A 6,000-nucleotide genomic window follows, 5' to 3' on the forward strand; every position below is an offset into this window, starting at 1 on the left:
AGGGCAACAGAGCATGTGGCAGAACCACAGCGCGGATCTGGCTGCTACTATTTTGTTAATGGTTCCAAAGAAGGCGTAAAAATGGACGGCCATCCTGGATCGCAAGAGGGTCAATCGGTATTTGAACCAGGACATCTGCTCAGACACTCTTCAACAAGTTGCAAGTGATATAACAGAGACCCTAGTCTGTCTACAAAACCACAGCTTTGTGGTGAACATGGAGGGGGGGGGGACTCAGCACAGATAATGGTGCACGAGGCAGCAGTGATAGACACCAAGTATGGCATGTTTAGCCTTCATGCAGAGCACACAGCCAAGATTTGGAGGACAATCTGACAGGTCCTGAGAGCAAAGAGCACGGACACCCTTCAGCTGGCCCAACTAGAGGGGCCCATGAAAGATAAATGCGCATTCAATCATCTTAATACATGGCAACCTAATAGTCTTCAGAGTCTATTGATTTTCCATTTGGTCTAATACCTACCCTTGAAAGCATGAGTGGGGAAAATGCTTATGTTAGAAAACAATTCTTGTTTTATTGTGGATCATTCTGATTTGATTGTTGTGGATAGCCACATTTCCCTGTATGATGAGCATCATACATGGGGCACATTTGAAAATCTGCTGAATTAAAAATGACTTCTTCAGTCTGATTCCAACAACTGCACCATTGGCAGCTCCTAATGTTGGCTGCCGTGGATGACAGCTGCCAACCATTGACCTGCCATTTTATGGAGGAAGTTCACATTACAACCCGTGACAAATACAGTGGTACCTCGGGTTAAGTACTTAATTCGTTCCGGAGGTCCATTCTTAACCTGAAACTGTTCTTAACCTGAAGCACCACTTTAGCTAATGGGGCCTCCTGCTGCTGCCACGCCGCCAGAGCACGATCTCTGTTTGCATTCTTAACCCGAGGTAATATTTCTGGGTTAGCGGAGTCTGTAACCTGGAGCATATGTAACCTGAAACGTATGTAACCCAAGGTACCACTGTATTACAAACAAATCTAACAAGGTATAGCATACAGTTGCTTCAAGAATTGAGTTTGGGGCTATCAATGTTATTTTTACTGTGGGCTCATGAAAGCCCCACATTTCAGTAACTTGTTTAAAGTGTAAATTGCCAACTTTCCACCTGGTACATTACTCATCATCCATATCAACTGATAGCCTTCCATTGGCTCCATAGCATTCTCAAAAGTGTTGTCAAAAGGAGCATTATGCAATTCCTTTTTAAAATGATCGCTTATCGTTCCCCATCACTTAAGTATCCTTGCTTCAGCAGAACCCTTTATCTTGCATTAAGACTTACTAGTTTATTCTAACTTAAGAGAATGGGTCTGATTTCTGTATTACATTGGGTTCTTGAAAACCATGAACTGAGTTGTTTCAAATACTTGTTTCCATAGCTTCAAAGTATTATTACAACTCAACTTTTAATTGCTAACAGAAGATGAAATGCCCAACTCTCTTCTAAGCCAAAAGTAGTATGTGTTAAGAGTGCTATCTAGTGGACACCTCCTCTGAAGATGAAACCAGAATGAGTGCTAGCTTTTCCTTAAGAAAACTGAAATGCCAGCCACCAAGACAGGGACTAAAAGGATACAAAGTGATTTAGGCTGGGCAAGAAGTCCACACACACAGATCACATCCCTACAAGGATTCGGACAGAGAAAGTGAAGTGCTACGATGCTGAAGGAACCAGATAATAGAAGAGAATAAAACAATTGTATCTCATCAGCGATCCCATTCTCAGAGAAAGAAGCCAGTTATTCTATATACAGTTGTCACTAGACAATTTATGAGGTAGTCCCAGACACACTATAACATACTATTGTTACATATCCCCAGTCTTATAAAACAAAACGAATCCTATTTTGCTCATCAAACTTGAGTTCTCAAATAGGCCCCCATGCCACAAAGGAAGACACTTTTGAAACTGATACGCCTTTTAAAAGTAGTCTGTGTTATGGCATGGTGGTCTGTTGTTTAAAGGCGGATATGCCATGATGTGAAGTCCTCAAGTATGTCTATCATTGCTCTTTGGAGTCTGACCATTTTTTTTTAAAAAAGGAACCTATTATGCAAATGGTGTATTCACCCAACAAACAAGGACTATAACTGTAACTATAACAGGAACAACAATTCCTATGCAAGACCAGTGGAAACTCACAATTGCTATGCAAACACACACACATGAACTTGAGAACATGATTATTAAGTCAGTGGTACAGAAGTTTCCTGGATATCAACATATTATTAAAAAAATGTTAATCTTCACAAGTCCATATAAATAATATCAAATCCATCCATTTGCAGGTTAACTGTGGAAATGACATGATGCTTGGGTAAAACAAGTTAATAAACACACTCCAAGAAAATGTATGATTCTGTTAACATTTTTATAAAATACCTTACAAGAACAGATAAAGTAATTTGAGGTTACATAATATTCAGAATTGAAAAAAGAATGTTGAATAAAATAGGAATTGATCACATCACTATGTTTGCCACGTTAGACAAGTTTATAAAAAGGCTTTTTTCAGATAAAATAGTTATTTAGAAGATAAACCTTCAAAAATGAAAACTATTGCAGTCCTTTCAAGAAACCAGTCCTAGAAGCACTACGTTCCAGGTCAACAGGCAGTACCTGATTAAAAACACACTTATCTGCTTCCAAGTTTGTCAAGCTTTTAAGACACAAATTAAAATATTTACCAGGTCAGTGCAAAGTAAAGCTTCAAGCTGGAAATATGATTCTGGTACAAATAAATTCACATTATGAAAAATCCTCAAGCACACACATGGGATTTAAGCAAACCTGGCACAAGACTAGTTGGCTATTTGAGGACACTGGCAGCTCATTTAACAGACGTTGAGTTTGCTTGCATTACATATTGTCTGCATTGTCGATGTGCCCCATCATCTGAGTCAGCAATTTTAGAATTCTTTAGCAGAAAGCTGACATTATGCTGAAATGATTAATTAAAGCTCTTGAGTGAGTCTTCGATGTAGGAACAGGATCACCATTATGAGTAGCTTAAATACCTCTGAAATTGATTCATTGAGAATTATGTGCTACCAAACACAACAGTGTGCTTAAATATGTGTGAATATTTGTATGAACAAGCCCTTTTTCTGTGGTAATGTAGAGACCTTGTTCAGAACAGAACTCTTGCCATATTATTCTGCTAATTCATGAGCAATAATCAAACCATCAGAGAGATAATTTTGCATGGCTATACTATTAAGAATGCTTTTCAGGACCATTCTGTCATCCATGGGATGACTTTGAGTGGGCATTAGTGTGAACATTCTTCACTGGGATATGATGGCCTTGTAACTTCTTCAAAGACTTTATGAATCCTAGAATCATTAGATCCAGACTTGGGACAGTTTATGACAGGCTTCCTCAACCTCGGCCCTCCAGATGTTTTTGGCCTCCAACTACCATGATCCCTAGCTAGCAGGACCAGTGGCCAGGGATGATGGGAATTGTAGTCTCAAAACATCTGAAGGCCGAGTTTGAGGAAGCCTGGTTTATGAGTACGTTGACACATTCTTTCACAAGCTTTCATCTACTGGAATTAGTCCAAGTCATCCCAGTAACACAAAACACCACACTGTGCACTTTAGGAGAGTAGAATTAGTGCTTTTCCTAAATACCCATACCAGTGGTTCCCAAAGTGGGCAGTACTGCCCGCAAAGGGATGGTGGAATTACCTAGCATGGGCATTACGAGGCAAGGGGATGCTGAAGGTGTAAATGACTGTCAGACTTTGAAAAGCAGGCATGACTGGATCAAATGCATCAATTTTTTTAAACTTTAAATAATTTAATTGGATTGTGAATAAATGTGCAATTAATCGTTACTGTTTTGAATTTTATTGTATTATTCTCTTCCTTTGTGGGTTGTGCATACCACTATTTTGAATAATGCTTTTTATAGGGTAGGGTAGAAGGGCGCTGGGGCTGAGTTTATGGAACCCAGAGGGTGGTGCCCCCAAACAGTTTGGGACCCACTGACCTATGCTAAAAAGAATGGCCTCTACTGCAATGAAGGTCTTGTGCTATGACAAGCAGTCCTTTCCCTCTTCATAATATATTAATCTTTTAAAATGGCAGAATATAACTTGTGTTTTCTGTAGGAAAATTGAAGCTTTTTAACTTAGCAGCACATCAACAAGGTTCTTATTAATTAGAAGGCTCAAAACCAGTCTTAATGATCTTTTTCGGGACTTATAGATAAGTCCTCTTCATGAGGACTAAAGAGATAGTCAAGTATGACTGCACATTACATTTTGAATAGTTTAGAAGTGGGTATGTCATACGATCAGATCTTTAGGAGAAAATAGAGGATATGAAAAACTGGAATTCCAATATAAATTATATTTAAAACTTGTCACCATAAATGAGCTAGAGTGCCAAAATCAAATCAAGTAGTGTTGTGACAATGAGTTGCTAGGTGAAAGACCTTCTCAAAACTGGCCCAAGGGAAAGGGCTGAGGATGTGCACCACAAACTGAGATGTCCCTGATCTTGCCTAATCTGATTTCTGGAAAATGGATCACAGCCTTAATTTTGGAGACCTGGTTCCTGATTCCCTCCTTGCAGTACTTTTTTCCACTAGTCTATATTCAATCAGGAACAGGAGTTCCTCTGAATGATTGCATCTGTTTTTATAAAGTCACAACAGCTTCACTGGATGTTGAATCACTAGGCCAGGTGATGTTGGGCATGTCACATATGGTGGTAGGGCTGAAGAGATGGGTGCCTTATATTGGCTCTAAACCAGGGGCAAGGAACCTATGAACATCTAGAAAAGGAGTGAGGAACCCTCAGGCCTCCCTATCTGGCCTTGGGACTCTCCCTGGACCTCCCTCAGATCACATCCCTCACCGGACCTGCTCCATGCCTTCCTTGAGTGCTTGTGCTCATCTGGAATGTAGCCTTCAACAGTGACCATGTCATGCTTGATCAAGGATGCAGATGTGTAGATCAATTTCTGTCTGCATGGCTGAAATGTAGCCTATTAGTCAAAGGTAAGAGTCACATCCATTGCTTCACCACATTTGCTGCTGCCCCACTCCTCATAAGTATGCGGATCCCAGAAGGTTCCTCACAAGAGAATGTAGGCCTTGGGTTGAAAAATGATCCCCACCCCTTGCTGTAGACGTTGTTGAACTCCAGCTTCCATAAGGCGAAGCCAACTTAGCCAATGATTATGGAGGAAAGGAGTTGCAGTCCAGCAACATTTGTGGAGCCACACCTTCCTCATTCCTGCTCTGAACACAATTGTGGTATCAGAGCAGTCAGTGTATTCAGACTGTATTCTTCACAACAGCTACATGAGCAATAGACGATATGCATTTTCCCCATCTCACAGCTTGTATTCATTTGACCACCTGTCATTCCGGCTAAACAATGTCAGGGAGTGTATGTGAAAGTAAAGGGGGAGACTTCAATGTTGACAAGAGAAGGAAGAATGAGAGCACATGTGGATTTTTTTCCTGGAGCTTACCAATAACACTTCATTTAAGAAGTCAAAGGTCTTGATTCAGCCTGTGCTTTGGAACGTCACAGTGTGGGGCACCACTAGGAACTCAAGGCAAACATATTTAAGGTATCTCCAAAAAGGAAGCTTCGAAGAAATGGTGCCACAATAAATGCATTTGGATTCAACAGGGCAAAGATTCAAAGTACCTGTGTTAATATGAATTTGTCCCCAAAGCTGTGATGAACCAGCAAATAATTCTTCACACAGGAAATTAACTGATCCCACCTTCCAGGAGTGCAATCTACCTGGTCACTGCTAATATAACTCGACACAATGGATCTATTTGGCATGCCTGATAATATTCAAGGCATGAACATGGGCACCTTTCATCAAGCTCATCATGGAATGAAGGGCTAATCTGAAATGCATACAAATGGATTTTTAGTATATGTTCCAGGTACAATTTACATTTCAGGGAAACTATCATATAATGCAATTGAA

Source organism: Podarcis vaucheri (genome assembly GCF_965113315.1).
Source record: "Podarcis vaucheri genome assembly, chromosome: 4".
NCBI lineage: Eukaryota > Metazoa > Chordata > Lepidosauria > Squamata > Lacertidae > Podarcis > Podarcis vaucheri.